Source organism: Macaca fascicularis, chromosome 6, assembly GCF_037993035.2.
Source record: "Macaca fascicularis isolate 582-1 chromosome 6, T2T-MFA8v1.1".
Lineage (NCBI taxonomy): Eukaryota > Metazoa > Chordata > Mammalia > Primates > Cercopithecidae > Macaca > Macaca fascicularis.
The window spans coordinates 26,925,994-26,943,268 of NC_088380.1; the positions used below are offsets into that span (position 1 = coordinate 26,925,994).

Here is a 17,275-nt window from a genome sequence, read left to right on the forward strand (position 1 = left end):
TTATCTCAACAAAATTTTATTTCTCATTGACACACCTTTCCAGGTTAAGTTGGAACACTGTCTTTGGAGACTCTCTCCAAGTCAGAATGCCTATATTTTCCAAAATCAGTCTGTATGGAGACGTCTTTCCTTTTGTGATGCCTTGCCTCCATAGTCACTGCAGAATCCGGGAAGAGTGTGAAATGTGAAAATATTTTCATGGCATGAAAGTGCTCTACAGCTCTTCCACTCCAATCCCATTAACTAGAATTCAATCAGAAAATTATTCTTACTGGCCTCACAAAAATTTTTAAAAGGCAGATTTACATCATTTTTGACTCAGAAATTTATAAATTCTAAAGAAACAAATACATAATTTGAAACTTAAAATATAGATATCATATGTTGGGTAACTATGATGATAATAAATATAATAAGAATGATAATATTAGCATATTATGCTTATCACTATTATATAATAATATAACAACTTATTAATAATGATAATGCTAGCATATATTATGCTAATCATTATTATACAGTAATGATAATATTAGTATATATGTATTACCACTTGAAATATTACTGTTTCACATAATAATTAAGTATTGGGAAAATCATATGAAGTTGATTACATAATTACTACTTTTTAGATAAAAATACTATCAGTAAGAATAAATAATATGTTTGAGCTTCTGAAGCTTAAAATCATTTACTCAACATAAATTATAGCCTTGACTTTTTTATTCTCAATTATCAACACTGAAATTTTAACTAGAAATTATAATTTCTTCTGGGATGTCTAATTGTTGTCATAGACTTACTTAACAATTATTCACAAATTTTTTTCTTTTTTCTTAATGTAAAATACACAAGAGATACAACAAAATTGATCCTAGTCATACTAAAAGTAGATTTAAACATCTCTAAATGCAAGAAAAGTGAGATGTCAGAAATACATGGATATAAACAATCTAAATGCTAATGTAAAAATATATCTAACATATAATATAGATTATATATGTATTTTGTATATACTTTTATACATTTGTATATATACTTTAATTCTTTAATTTATTTTTTCTGTTTTAAGGCAGAGTCCTGCTCTGTTGCCCAGGGTGGAGTGCAGTGGCATGATCTCAGCTCCTTGCAACCTTCACCTCCCAGGTCCAAGTGTTTCCCCTGCCTCAGCTTCCAGAGTAGCTGAGATCACAGGTGTGTGCCACCATACCTGGCTAATTTTTGTATTTTTACTAGAGACAGGGTTTCGCTATGATGGCCCGACTGGTCTCGAATGCCTGAGCTCAACCGATACACCTGCCTCGGCCTCCCAAAGTGCTGAGATTACAGGCGTGAGCCACCACACCCGACTGCCTTAATTCTTATAAAATAATATATATACCTTATTTGCATGCAGCCATGGTATAGATTTTACTGTATTTCATTTTCCCTTTTATAAATTCATACTCACATTGTACATTCTTACTATAAAATCTTTTTTATACCCAAACATAAGGAGTTAGTTACCTGGATTTCTCATAAAAAGCTTTCTATCAACTTTTGATGCTAATTTTATGACTAATAATCTCTTTAACCATTTTGAAGAATATGACAAGACCAAATTACTAAATTCAAAGCATACAAAGATTTTGTCAAGATAATTGTCTTTTTCCCAAGATATTTCTATTTAAGAAGTTATAAAGCTTGGGGAATATAAATCCTTTTTGACACTGACTACAAATGAATGATTAATTTGGGAATTCATGTTGATGTTTTGTGAAATTATAGCTCACTTAAATATCCAAAAGTATGTACGTACTCAGTGAAGCATTGTTATTCAGGAATATTGAAAATTAATGGGTTCTTCAGTTTATCATTTGAAAAAATAATATCTAATATAGTGGTAAGTGATTTTTCTTTACTTTGTGCAAATGTGTGTTTTGTGCAACTAATATAAAGAGTAAAAAGTTGCTTTAATTACTTAGTGGATGACAATGAGAATTGTTCTGTTTACTCAAAAAAATATTTTGTGTTTCATATACAAACCACCTCATTAACAATCTGTTTTCCTGTACCTTTGTGAATTTAGATTTCCTTTTCCAGTGTTAAATTGCATTGCTTCATGAATATAAAATGACAATGAACATTCCTTTCAAAAGGACAGCCAAAGGAAACTTTGTGAGTTGGCTTATTCAGATTTAAATTTCAATCTGGGTAAACATGTTTCAACAAGTTTCTGTTCAGTTTTTTTTCTCCCAAGCTGAAAATAGATGACCATTCCAGGAAAAAAAGTAAAAATAATTAAACTTATTTTTTGGACAATTATATGATATAAATAGTTTAAATATTCACAATATTAACACAGTCTTCATCTTTTGCAAGCATCACTCAAATATCACTTCTTTGTGACTGAATACAAACACCTTTGTTAGTAATAACAGTAAGCAGTACAGAAATATGCTACACTTAGGGAAAATAATGGCTTAACAATTTCTTAATGTCAAACATCACCCCCTTATTTGCACATAAATTGAATATATTTAAGAGAAATAACATATATTTAATACAACACTCAGAACAAAATGTTGTAAATATGTTACTACTTAATATTTGTACAATGGTCCTGCAGGTTATACATTATTAGCACTGTTTTGAAAATGATAAAATTAAGATAAAGAAACTACCCTGGAAATACATGTAACAAATGAACAAGATAATTTGAGTTTAAATCTGTAATATTTCAGCATTCATTTCTCTATCCAGCATGGTGGTATACCCCAATTTGTACACCACACAAAAGATTTCCTTAGAATAATTTATTTAAATCTGAATGACTCTGACAAGACAAATACTCAAAATGACTTTTAAAACCTTTATCTATTAGTTTTTATTCTATCTATATTTTATTAATTTTTACACAATAGTCTACAAAACTATTCCTGTTACAGCTATATTTATTCGAAGTAATTCTGGATCAAATGACACAATCTGGCACAATAAATATTTTACAATACTGTTTATTCTACCAAGTTAATATAGGAAAAACCAATTAAGAAAATTTATAAAGTGTATGGTCATATATGTGTTGTGATTATTTCATTCTGTGATTGCCTTTTCTCATCATAAAACTCACATATTTAGTGAGAAAAATTGTAATTTCGACTTAAAATATTGTATGTATAAACAAATTAAAACTTTTAGTAGACATTTGTAGTGTTAAGTGAAGCACATTTACTTTTATTTTATTTTATTTTGAGACGGAGTCTTGCTCTGTTGCCCAGGTTGGAGTGCATTGGCGCCATCTTGACTCACTGCAAGCCCCACCTCCCGGGTTCACGCCATTCTCCTGCCTCAGCCTGCTGAGTAGCTGGGATTACAGGCGCCCACAACCACGCCCCGCTAACTTTTTGTATTTTTAGTAGAGACGGGGTTTCACCGTGTTAGCCAGGATGGTCTGCATCTCCTGACCTCGTGATCCACCCGCCTCAGCTTCCCAAAGTGCTGGGATTACAGGCGTGAGCCACCGTGCCTGGCCGTGAAGCCGCATTTTTAAAGTCAAATAAACATGGCAGATTACACATATCATTTCCTTAGCTTTTGCTTTTTATTTACCATATTAATTCCAAAATGATTTTTTTATAAACATGCACATAATTAGTTTTAATACTTTGCTTTATTGATAAATGTTTATTGCTAGAAACATTAGTCTGCTTTATTAAGCAAGAAATAAATATCAATTTTAAATATAAGTTTAATTATAATTATGCTTTATAAATCCTAAATCAGTTTCGCAATCCTAATTGCATTTTCTTTTTTTTCCAGAACTTCTGTGATTTCTTACGCTTCCCATGAAATAGGTCACTATTAATAAAACTTTTCCTTCATGTTGTTTTTAATTTCACTTATTTATATGTGTGTATTTGTGTGTCCAAACACACGGACACATAGATACCTATGTCTTTGCATCTAGATGCTTATATGTGATTAATAAAATTTTACATCTTTTTTCTCTTTTTAGTTTATCTTTTTCCTACACATTCACTTCATTCCCAAAAAGTTATTATTTTAACAATGTGAAAATTTCATCCTAATATAAAGTAGACCTTCAAGGGAAAAAAATTGAGGGGTGCAAAAAAATGAAGAAGGTGAGTAAATATCAGGGGAATTTGGCATTCACAGGCAGTAGTCGGTTAATTCTATATCGAATATTAAAGGAAGGAGAGATAGTCAATATTATATATTGAAGAAAGAAATGTATAAAGCCCATATGGAAATAAAACACTACCAATATAATAAAAAGGAACAAAAGTCTCTAGGAATAAAGCAATTTTGTCTAACAAGAGGTACATAAAGCATTCTCAAGGCCTCTTATCTTAAAAGCGAGTAGCATATACCTCAGTGCCTCTCAAAACTATTTTTACCAACCAATAGTTTAAAGAAAAAAGATAAGTCAGTCTCTACTGCGGCAATGTTTTTAAAGGGTAGAAAGAAAATGTGTGTTTCTTTACAATGTTCACTCTCTTCTCTTCCTGTAATAACACTATTTTAATTTAGCAATATTAATCACCCTTAACTTTTCCTTGAAATGCTTTTGTACGTCTGTCTTAACAAGCTGGGAGGAAGAATAAAACAGGCTAAAAACTTCTTGTTTCAATATTTATTTATTTTAATATATTTTTTCTTTCTTTCTTTTTTTTTTTCTTTTTGAGATGGAGTCTTGCTCTGTCATCCAGGCAGGAGTGCAGAGACACGAACTTATCTCACTGCAAACTCCACCTGCTGGGTTCAAGCGATTCTCCTGTCTCAGCCTCCTGAGTAGCCAAGATTACAGTCATGCACCACCATGCCTAGCTAACTTTTGTATTTTCAATAGAGACATGGTTTCACCATGATGGCCAGGCTGGTCTTGAACTCCTGGCCTCAAGTGATCTGCCCGCCTTGGCCTCCCAAAGCACTGGGATTACAGGCTTGAGCCACTGCGCAGGCCTTGTTTAGATATTTAAATACTACCTGCTTAAATCCTGCTCTTTACATATCTCTCAATTGTATAACAGTAATACTTAATATAAAAATATTAGTGAGTGTGAACATTTTCAAGATTAAAATGGAATCGCTTTTGTTGAAACACTGAAAAATTGAGCTAAGAAAAGCGCTTTTAGGGAGCCTGTTCATGTAGGACATCTGATAACAAGAACTATCACAAAAGACTGCAGAAAAAACTTGCCCAAGGGCCATTGCAACTTTACATACCCACACACACACAAATACTTCTAAGAGGACATCTGCCAAGCAACTGCCAGTTCAGTCTTGATCTGGTGTCACCCTTGTTCTTGATTCTTATAGCCAAGAATAAGTATCTAAAACCTATTAGGCAATCCTCTAAAAAAGTAATGTTTTTCCTTTAAAAACCTTCGTCTTCCTTTATCTCCCATAATAGGCACATAGTTTACTGCAGTATGCAAATTCTCATTACAATGCCTATTATTAATAAACATCATTTTTTTAAAGAGAGTTTTCCTTTCTGTTTATTATTTAGGTTAACCTGAACAAGCACAGATTTTTCTTGAAGTGATACCAACCCATAAAAATGATAAACACCTGAGGCGACAAATACCCCAAATTACCCTGACTTGTTCATTACATATTCTATTCATGTCACAAACACTCACAGACATACTGTATATACATAAATTATTATATCAATAAATAATAAAGGAAGCCATGTGCTAGTTAATACAATGGAACCACAACCTTATAGGAATCTGGAGATCTTCAAGGCTGCCATGTCCATCACAGGTCCAGAGTGCTAGAGCCTTGAGCGGAGAACACTACCAAGGGAGGGCCCACAGTATCCATGGGACCTTGGGGCTTGCTGTCCAGGGAAGTCGCAAGTCTCTGCTTCCCACATCTGGTGCAATACTCCTGGGTTGCCCCAATTATGGCTAAAGCGGGTCGAGGTGTGGGATGGGGCCATGGCTCCAAAGTATGCAGGCATTGAGGTTTGCTTTCATCCACACTCTGTAGGCATGCAGATTGCAAGAGAGCTGTGGAGGCATGACTACCTCCACCTAGATTTTAAAGGATTCCCTGTAGAACATCAGGGCCCAGGCACAGAACTGCTGCCAGTATGGGGCCACCTCAGAGAGCCTTTGCTAAGGCAATGTTTAGTAGTGCTGTGGGTGCAAGGACACTTGCAAAAACCCAAACCTACAGAGTCACCAATGTTCAAGGCCAGCCTGGGAGAGCCACAGGCATCTGACTCCTACTTCCAGGAGCTGCAACTTGGGCTGTGCCAAGCAAAATCATGAGGGCATGATCCCCTGGAGACCTGAGTGTTCAACCCCTACTCCAGTGTGTCTGGAGGGTGAGACATAGAATAAAGAAGATTATTCTCAAAGTTTAAGATATAATGCTGTTTGCCCTGTTGGATTTTTGGACTTACTGGAAGCCTGTTACTTCTATCTTCTTGCCTATTTCTTCTACAATAGAAATGTCTACCCTATGGCTGTCCCACCATTGTATTCTGGAAGCACATAACTTGTTTGATTTCACAGGCTAACACCCGGAAGGGAATTTGCCTCAGGACGAACTGTGCCTTGAATTTCACCCATGTCTGATTCAGATAATACTTAAATAAGACATTTGACTTAGACTTTCAAGTTAAGCCCAGAATAAATTGAGACTTTTGGTGGCTATTGGATTGGAATGAATGTGTTTTCTGTGTAAGAAAGATGTAATTTTTGGAGGAGGGAGAGGGCCAGAAGGCTTTGGTTTGAATGATGTTGTTTCCTGCAAAATTCACATTGAAAGCTAATCACCAAGGCAGCGGTATCAAGAGGTTTGGTCTTTAGGAGGACCTTGAGACGTGAAGGTTATGTTCTTATTAATGGGATTAGATTATAAAAGGATTTGACTGAGGAAGTTTGCCCCTTTTTACCCCTTCCTCCCTTATGCCACGTGAGGACACAGCATTCTTCTCCTCTAGAGTTTGTAGAAACAAGGCACCATCTTGGAAGCAGAGAGACCGGGCTTTCACTGGCAAGATCTTAATCTTGGACTTCCCAACTTCATAAATGTAAGAAAAAAAAATCTGTACTTTATAAATTACCCGGTCTCAGATTTTTTTTTTTTTTTAATAATAACTAAGATAATGGGCAATGGGAATAAGGTGTGATTTAAACAAAGTTCATCATCACTTTTAAGAGCTCTGTATTAGTCTCTTAAGATTTAAGACAGGTCTTAATTATTTGAGCAAGGAACTTAATTTTAGCACTTATTTACTTACGAGTATTAAACATACTAAAATTTTATACATAAATGGCATTCTTCATGAAAATTTACTTAGGTTTTAAGAAAAATGCATAAAGAAAATTGTTAACAAATATTTTTCTCATTCAAGCTATAAGATTATTTTAAATATTTTGCCCCTATGTATTAGCTGTAAAGCACAGTCCAGGTATATTTTGGACATGGTATAAATTCTGGCTTCTTCACATATAAACCGGAAAAGTTTGACTGGAATTGTCTAGCTTTCGCAGGTGCAAGTGTGTTTAATAGTTAGATCTTACAATGAATCTATTGAGCCCTAGAGCTATGACTTCAAATTAAAGAACAGCTGCTTGGCAACATTTTCTTCCATGAACAGGAATCAAAATATAGGCACTATAGAGAATTATGAATAATGAAAAATGTCTTTTAAAAGTAAAAGTTTACCTTAACAATATTGTACCATCCTGGATGTTAGTTAAATTCTGTACTATTTAATAATATTTTGTGTTTTATTGTGTGGTTTATCCACAACGGAGTTACCTTTATTCCCTTATTTCTTCATGACTCCTCTTCATAACCATCCTTATTCTTCTGTCTTCGCTTTTCAATCTCTAGCGTCGTCTAAAACTAATGTGATCTTCTGCTAAAAACAAATGCATGTTAATTCACACTTCTTCATTTTAGTTAATTAACACTATCATGTTAGTAGCAATATTAATTTACACTTGTCAGATAGTCTTAAATCTCCTTTTATAAATATATATTATATATCAATCTTAATACAATGAATAAATATATTTTAATACTATATATAGTATTTTATATATATTCTGTACATACAATAGTATGTAGATACATATATCTTTAGTGTTATATATAGTATTATATGATATACAATTTTATATAATAAAATACTATGTAGATGCATAGTATTGTATATAGTTATATACTATAATTATATTTATAAAAATTATATATAATATAATTACATAGAATATATTTATATATCATATAATATGTAATTATACACTATAATAGTTATATGTATAATAATTATATATAATAATATATATCAAAGTAGTATATATAATTATATAATTATGTAATACAACATATCTATATAATACTATATATCTACTATATATAGTAATTATATCTCTAAACATTAGAATACCTGTAGTTTAGCAGAGAATCCTTTATCTTAATTATCCTCCTTACAGAAAAATTGGACCAAAAAATGTAAGGTAAATGCAAACTATAATTTCATAACAAATTATCAATATTCAAATACATTTAAGTTGAATGAAAATAACAAACCCTCATGTGATGAGATGACTTTGTATATTTTCATCCTTTCTTACTGATCTGTCTCTATGCCTAAGAATTAGAAAGAATGAATTCAGCCAAATAGTAGCCAACATAAGGGAGCTATGTTATATACATTTTACGGACCTGTCTTTTAACTGGCTTTATACCCTATTATATTAATTTATCTTCCCTCTTGATTACCTCAATTAAATGCCATTTATTTTTTGGTATTGCATTTACTTTGTGGGGTTTTTTGGGTCAACTATAATTCTTTGGGAAATATACAATGCTTAAATATATCCATTCATAATAACTCACTTCGATTAATATGAATTGTGATTATCAACCAACATTTTTTATTCCTCTTTTATTCCTCACTTTACCACACTAAATTTTATATATCTAAACATGGAAAGTAATCTGAGTTTTAATAATTGTCATGTACAGCACAATAGAACAGATACAATTTTCAAAAAGCATACACCCCAAAACAGAATTTCAAATTTGGTTAATGACATAAAGAAGAAAACAGGTGCTTAAGATCTCTTAAAGTCTCTATAAAGAGGCAGAGATGTGTGGCTTTCAAAAGTTCAGGGAGTTTCTAAATGAAGGAAAGCAAAAATAACTGTCTATAATGGTGGTTCCTAAACTGCTATCACCAGATCAGTGGCACCAACAGTTTTAGAAATGCAGTTCCTGGGCCCCACCCCAGAACAAATGGATCAGAAAGTTTGGGGCGAGGTTCAGTAATTTTGTTATTAGGAAGCCATATTGGTGATTCCAATGCTGGCCAAAGTGAGATTAGGATTGCCTCAGGCCCACGAATGAAGGGCAGACAAGTGAAGAGAGGAATCTAAAATGAGTACATTCCTTGTAATTCCTGTAATCATGGCTCAGGTTTTCCAGGTGGAATAAAGTAAATATGGCCAAAGGAGAAAGGTTTCATTTGTTCCTACAAAGTTATTCAAAATGTTTAGGAGAAGTGGTCAGGAACTATTAGTCAGAGATCTTTCGCTCTAGTATCCTGATAGATCATAAATGAGAGAGAGAGAGAAAGAGAAAGAGAGAGAGAGATGAAAAAAAAAAAAAGTAGTTTATCGACTCAGAGTAAAAGACCCAAGAGCTAGCTAGCTAGATTCCAGGACAATTCCAAACAATGTTGCTTTCTCTTGTTTCTCTTTTCTTTTGTGTCTTGGTTTCAATCGTTAGTAGGCTTCTTCCAATGTGAGAAAATCAGTCACTGCTTCTCTGTGCTTTAAGTCGTTAAAATTTATCAGAACTATATCAGTTCTCCAAATGTTTCTGATTTGTGCCACTCGTGACATGTACTTCACCTTGTCGAATCCCCTGCTCTGGAGACTAGAATTTGAGAAGATGTATCTGAGTTGTAGAGCCGTTTCTGAATTGGGTATGGGTGACTATGTGACTATCTTTCCATAATGACATGTTCTGGGAGAAAGAATAGCCATGTGTATTAGTCCATTCCTGCACTGCTATAAAGAAATACCTGGAACTGGGTAATATATGAAGTAAAAAGGTTTAATTGGCTCATGCTTCCACAGACTATACAGAAAACAGGGCTAGTGAGGCCTCAGGAAACTTACAATCATGGCGGAAGGTGAAGGGGAAGCAGGCATGTCTTACACAGCCAGAGCAGGAGGAAGAGAGTGAAGCGAGAGGTGCTACACACTTTTAAACAACCAGGTCTCGTGAGAGTTCACTGTCATGAGAACAGCAAGGGGGAAATCCAAACCCCTTATCTAATCACCTTCCAACAGGCCCCTCTTCCAACACTGAGGTTACAATTTGACATGAGATTTGGGCGTCCACACAAACCCAAACCATAACATCATGAAAAAGATAATGAGCACAAAATAATGTTACAGATGGTTATTTCATAAGAATTGAGCACATATACTTGCACCTTTGGTGAAGTTTTGGGGTAAACTAGCTAGTGAGGCAAAATAGACTGAGTCTTAATTCTTTCTTGGCACACGGAGTTGACTGGGTTTAGTCCCAAAGGCTTAAGCAATGAGTTGGAAGCAGTCTGACTCAGCAGCTTTTATTAACTTCCCGAAGTGATAGGGCAGGATTCTGAAGTACGGCAGATAATTTAAGTAAGATAGACTGAATAGTGTCCATTCGAATTAGTGACAAAGAAAAAAATATCATTTGTGGCCATGACAACAGAAGCTACAAGGGATTGACAGGAAAGGAGCCAGATGGCAGTGCATTGAGATGTGTGAATGAGAAATGAAGGAGCAATGGTTGGGGAAGAAAACACTTTTAAAAAAAGCTGCATGGTAAAGCAAAGTTAATGAAAATAGCAGTTTTCCCAACTTAGAAGAAATATGATAACAGTCATTATCACTATGTTGTAGAATTACAAGTAACTATAATTTGTTCATATTTTTCATACATTCTAAATTATCCCCATTGAATCTGTATCACTTTATAGTCAGAAAAAATAAACATACTTTTAAAAATAAGTGTTTGAACTAAAATCCCAAAATGCTATAAGGTCAATGATGCATCAAACTCACAATACGATTCCTGGTACACATCCAAATAAGGTGAACATCTGGATCTCCTGAAGCAAATGGCGAGTTGTGTGCTTGGCCCTGTGGCTGCAAAATAGATCCAGTAAATTCACAGAGGAATTCAGGTTTATACCCTGGAGCTGTTATGGCAAACTGTACATCTAATTGACAGCTTTTCTGCTGAAAACATCAATAATCTTTCATTGTGAGCTCCAGATCCTGAGCAAGACTCTGAGGGCTCATTTCAGTAAGTTATAGCTTTGTAGGTCACCTTTGCAGCAGATTTATATAAGACTCTTACAGTGGAGAGGAGAAAGTGGAAGGGTATTTGAGGATGTGCTCTTACTCTCTGAAAACCTGGGTTAAAGCTCTGCTGAAAAAAAAAAAAATTAAAACATCACAGCTTTAAAAACATAAAACTTTTTAAAAGGCATTTTCCCTTTGTTCCCATTAAAATTTACTGGTATAGAGCCTATCGAGCTATTGATTGTTCATTTTCACATCACATGAAATTACGATGCAATGACAAATAAAAATGTATACAAAAAATTATTTACATAAAATATCTGGATGGATATTAAAATTGCTTTCTTTGTTCCGGTGAAAGTGGTTTGAAGATACTTACCTTTATTTCTAGAGGTTGAGTCATGTTTGAGGAACTTAAGTTCTCTACTAAGTCAAGACACACACAATTCAGTATGGTAGCCACCATTTCCATGTGACTATTTATATAAATTTAATTAAACTAAAATGAAATAAAATAGAAAATTAAGTTACTTAATCATGATAACCGCATTCTAAGTGCCCAAAAGCTAGATACGGTAGTGGCTGCCATCTTGGAATGTATGAAAGTACATTTCCACCATCACAGACAGTTCTTTTGCAAACCAAAGGCATGACTCTAGACCTTCTTGGAAGTTAAAATGTGCTACTATTCCAGAAGCTGTGTAGAATTGATCACTTTTTGTATTAAAGAATGTTATAGCAGATACTGCCAGTATTTTCCTTAAATCAATATCCATTTATTAACTGATTTCCACTTAACAACCCTCCATTTGTCATCCTCCCTTAATGGTAAAAATAACAAGGGACTAAGTCTCAGCAAACTGAAAGCGTACAAGAGTCCTATTCAGTGGCTTGCAGGAAAATTTCCAAAAGAGAAACCTGACACTTTGTCTCTGCTATTGAATTGAGGAAATGAGCTCCATTTTGGATTACTAAGATAAAGGTCATGGCAAGGAATGATGAAATAGATAGAAAATAAGCCAGATAATTAAAATTCTTGGGGAGCCATGCTGCCATATCAATCCAGAATAAAGCAACCATAACAGAAATATGTAAATATCATGTTTAAGTCACTGTGTTTTAGGTATTAATAACTCAGAGCCCAATGATATAATGAAGAATTCGTATTGTGAACATGGTTGCTATGATGATAATCATCTCTGAAACACTGAAGTCCCTGAGCCTCCCATGGACAAATGCTTGTAAGGGATGAACAATAGGTAACAGCTCTTCACACTGAGAGGGTTGTAGAGATACTGCAGGTTATTGACTCAAATTTATTCTTCTGTTGGTTTGATTAAGTGAAAAAGATTTGATTGATAAGGAAATGAGTGACACTACTTTTATAAACCCCTATTTCCTTACTGCTTCATCTAATATGTATGTACTTGTGCTTAATGATATGCAAGAAAAAATATACTACATTTTTTTAAAACCTTTCATTTCTCCTTATATAAAGGGGAAGATTTAGCTTTTGCATGTCTTTAATCCTTTTCTCCCCTCTCTTTTTCTGGATAGCACTTGGAAATGGTACACAGAGGACGAGTAATTCCCTTAACATTAGATAGATGAAAATCGTGTGTTAAGAACCAAAGAGAAAGATAAGTTTTGTTCTTTGAACAACTGTATGTCTTCAGTCAATAAATACAGTGATAAAAATCCATTTTTATTTACTTAACCACTATAGTGGTATCTGTTATATGCAAAAGAAATGAAATTCTAATTATAAAAGAACATTTATAGAAAAGGTCCTAGAGATGTACAGGGATTTGTGCCTGTAACACAAAGCCATTTAACTCTGGATTTTCAGGATCATATATGAACAAGGCAAAAGACTCATGTAGAAGTAGGAGTGGAATATGACAAGGCCATCACCACATCTCTGGTTTCAATTCACTCACTAGAAGCTGCAATTTTACTACTACCCCTCCATATGGTTGCAGTCAAAACTCATGCAATATACCCAATGTTTTCTACCTGAATCTGAGTTCACTGATTTCTGTGCTTCAAAGACTTCCATTAATCTCCTTGGTCAGTTCATTCGTTTTTAGCCCTCTTGGATGATTTCACCAGAGACTGAATGAATCAGAATTTCCTTTTGTTTCAAATAATATCTCCTTTACCAACACATTTCTTTAAGGGACATAGCTGGAACAGGCTTGCAATCATTTATTTGTTAGCTGAAGTTAAATTTCTTCTGCTAAAGGAAAACAGGGACTTGCTATTGGGCATACTAGATGAGGTAGGAAAGAATGGAAGTGTGAAAACACCTAATTTTCTTTTAATGTTATTAAAAGAAAACTAAAGGCATATATGAAATACATGCATAATTGTGTTTAAAATAATTTATAAAACTATTCTACAAATTTACTTGACTTTTGTCATTTAAAAGGTCTTATATTCTACTACTACTGAATATATTATTTAAATTTGGTCTCATTTCCATAGGTTTAAACAGTTACTCAAATATTATATCCCAATTTTAAAAAACTTACTTACAGATGCCAAAATTACCAAAACAAATTAATTCTAATCTCACTTCCCAAAGGCTACCAGGTATACAAGATTTTTTTTTTTTTCTATTATCAGGCTACCAGCTATTTCAACAAGGTTTATCAAAGATGTAATAATTCTGACAAGTTCATGAAAATTTAACTGAGAAGAATAATACCAAGTCATGAAAAACATAGCCATAACCTATTGCATTTCAAATTATTTAATGTATAGGCAACAACATTCATTATTCAAGATATTGCCATAGCTGCTCCCTTTAACATAATTGGTTCTGGGATATTGCTGCAGACTATGAAGTAACTGATATCAAACTAATCTTTGCTGAGAGCACTTCTGTTAGTCTGTTTGCATTGTTATAAAGAGATACCTGAGGCCAGGTTATTTATTTTTAAAAAGAGATTTATTTTGGCTTACAGTAAGCTGTATAAGAAGCATAGAGCCAGCATCTGCTTCTAGTGAGGGCGTCAGCAAGCTTCTAACCATGTCAGAAGGTAAAGGGGGAGGAGGCATGTCACATGGTGAGAGAGGGAACAAGAGGGAGGGAGCAAGAGAGCAAGGCAGGAGAGGAGAGGATCTTCTAAACAACCAGCTCTCCTGTGAACTCAGAGAGTGAGAACTCACTCATTACCAAGAACACAGCACCATGCCGTTCATGAAGGATCCGCTGCCATTACACACACTCCTCCCGCCAGGCCCTGCCCCCAACATTGGAGATTACCTTTCAACATGAGATTTGGAGGGGATGAACATCGAAACCATATTTACTTATAAAAGATAAATAAAATAAAACAGCAGTTATTTGCAGACATCAGAGAACAGTTAGGTAGCCAGAACAACAGACAAAATTTTAGAAAAAAAAAAAAACAGGCTTACTTGAACCCTGTATTTAAAACAATATATTAGCTCCAGGGAATTTGCTGATTTACATTGCAAGGCTAAACTAAGTCAGTTTGGAACTTACTGCAACCTCCTTTGACTAGGCAAACAAAATTGAAAGTACAGGGATATCAAAGAACTGGAACATGAAGGCAACGAGAAAACTACAGTGTGGTAAGACTAATACTCTGCTTGCAATTTTTCCTTGATAAAATAGTTTACACCTGAACTGCACAGGCACATGGAGATGGAAAAAGCAAGATAATAGATACTGCCTAAAGGATACAATTATGAGCCGGGTATTTAAAAGTTTTATGTGCCTTGAAGGATAAAAATGTGAGTTCAGTTATTTCTAAGAAGAGGCTTGAAAGAAATAACATAGACATTGAAATACTTTTGAAAACTTTTAAGGCTTTGACTACATCACTCTCCACTCATTTTTATTAGCTCGCTGTAAATTGTTTGTGAGTCAGATAAAAAACAAATTATTATGGGTAGAAGATAACATCATCTGGAGGTCCTGCACTTAATCATTCACAATTTGTGCATTCGATCAAAATTTATTACACATCATATGAAACAGTATCAATTACCATATATCTCAGGATAAAACAGATGTCAGAATCTCATTTACAGATTATCTGTATAGTTATGTTATTACTAAAATAATGAGTAATGTTTAAAGTGAGTACAAATTATGTTTTCAAAAACATAAATACAAAAATGGATAACTAAACCAGAGGAATGAAATCTATTTTTTTAAGTCAATAGGAGGTAATGGAACTAAAATATATTAATGCGATATAGAATTTCAAGTATGGGTTTAACTGCAAGTAAGACCTTAAGGAAAAAAAAATCCATAAATCAGAAACTATACAATTAGAAAATAGAAAGATGAAAACAAACAGAGTAGAGGAAGAAGAGGGATGAAGAACAGAGATGAAGAGATATAGCCAACATAGTGAACTGGTATAATGTGTGATAACTGAATTCCCAGGAGAGGAGTGAGAAGGAGCATAAACACCTTTTGAAAAGACAATTAAAAAATAAAAACACTTTTTATATACATTCCCCTACATTTTCCAGATTTTCTGCAAAATCCAAGGAGAATAAATATAAAGAAACCACAGCTTAACATATTTAAGTTTCCTAGGTCTGCTGTAAAAAATTACCACAAATGCAGTGGCTTGAAATAACAGAAACTTATTGCCTCACATTTCTGGATACCAAAAGTCTGAAATCAATGCACCAGCAGGGCCTCCCTCCAGAGACTGTAGGGAAGAATTCCTTCCTTGCCTCATGGAATTTCTGGTGGTTGCCCAGCATTCGGTGGCAGTGCTTGGCTTGTGGCTGCATCATTCCAATCTCTGCCTCGGTCTTCACGTTGCCTTCTCCTCTATGTGTCTCTATCAAAACAAGTTTCGCCTCTCATAAGAGTACACGTGGTTGCATTTAGGTCCCACCTGGATCATGCAGGACAAATGCTTCCTCTCAAGATCCTTAAATTATTGCCTCACTTGTCATGTAAGATAATATTTACAGGTTCTGAAGACTAGCAAGTGAATATATATTTTCGGAGATGGAGGTATTTTTAGCCTACCACACACACCGTAATACTACTACTGAAAGACTTAAGCAAAGAGAGCATCTTCATATTAACCAGAGGAAGCAAGATGCATTACCATCACAGGAGCAGTAATTAGACCAATGCTAAACGTTTCAGCAGAACTGGTGTATGATAATAAAATGAAGTTTTTAATATGCTTGAAAAATAAATAATAAACCAGAATTTTATAATAAAAATATTATCTCAATGAACAGTACAGATATATTTGAACAACTAAATCTAAGATAATCAACCATAGAAATAGCTCTAAAAGAAATATTACAGAACATTTCTTTAGACAAAAGAAAAAATGAAGCACATGAAATCACTGAACGATAGGAGGAAATGAAGAGCAAGGAGAGAAAATAAAATATGTGTATGCATTTAACTAACAACTATGTAAGATAAAAATAATGTGTTGATGATTTTAAACTATATTAAAATACATGACAACAATAGTGTTACTTATGGGATGTTGATAATTAGGTTCAGGGGCTTATGGTGCTTGGATTTCTGGGATGGAAGGTCCAAATATTGTATGAGAAGTGGTAGAATAACCAATTTAAGACACAGTACAATAAATCAAGGATTTGTGTTGTAATCTTTGAGAATTATCCAAAGAATAACAAAGAAATATATAATAACAAGATAATAGAGGAGAAAGTGTAATAAACCTTGTCAGTTGATCAGAGATCATTATGAAAGGAAAATCATTGAATATATCTCAAAAAGGACAAAATGGAATGAACTTTTAAGGAAAAAAAAAGTGCCACTTGTCTCAGTTAAAAGAAAACAGGTTTCTATGAAACAAATGCAAAGAGATGTTTACCCTTCCGTCTTTCTATTTCTCGGCAGGAAATAGCCTGAGAAAACATCTCAAATGCCAAATAATCAATAT

General features: G+C 33.9%; 2 long non-coding RNA genes across 9 annotated transcripts in view; one reads left to right on the plus strand and one right to left on the minus strand.

Annotated features, from left to right (window-relative positions):
- LOC123573934 (uncharacterized) lies at positions 1–11,321 on the minus strand. 8 transcript variants are annotated; one of them, XR_010587311.1, is made up of 5 exons: positions 11,100–11,321; positions 8,566–8,625; positions 8,423–8,461; positions 7,789–7,888; positions 1–243 (listed from the first exon to the last, which is right to left on the minus strand). It is a non-coding gene; the product is annotated as an uncharacterized lncRNA (long non-coding RNA). The 8 variants fall into 8 exon arrangements; XR_010587310.1 differs by having other exon boundaries at positions 7,789–7,891; XR_010587312.1 differs by lacking the exon at positions 8,566–8,625.
- LOC135971246 (uncharacterized) overlaps positions 5,399–17,275 on the plus strand; it is a 26,386-nt gene continuing 14,509 nt past the window's right edge. The window contains exon 1 of the long non-coding RNA XR_010587314.2: positions 5,399–7,054. This is a non-coding gene — a long non-coding RNA (uncharacterized lncRNA). The remainder of the gene's footprint in view (positions 7,055–17,275) is intronic.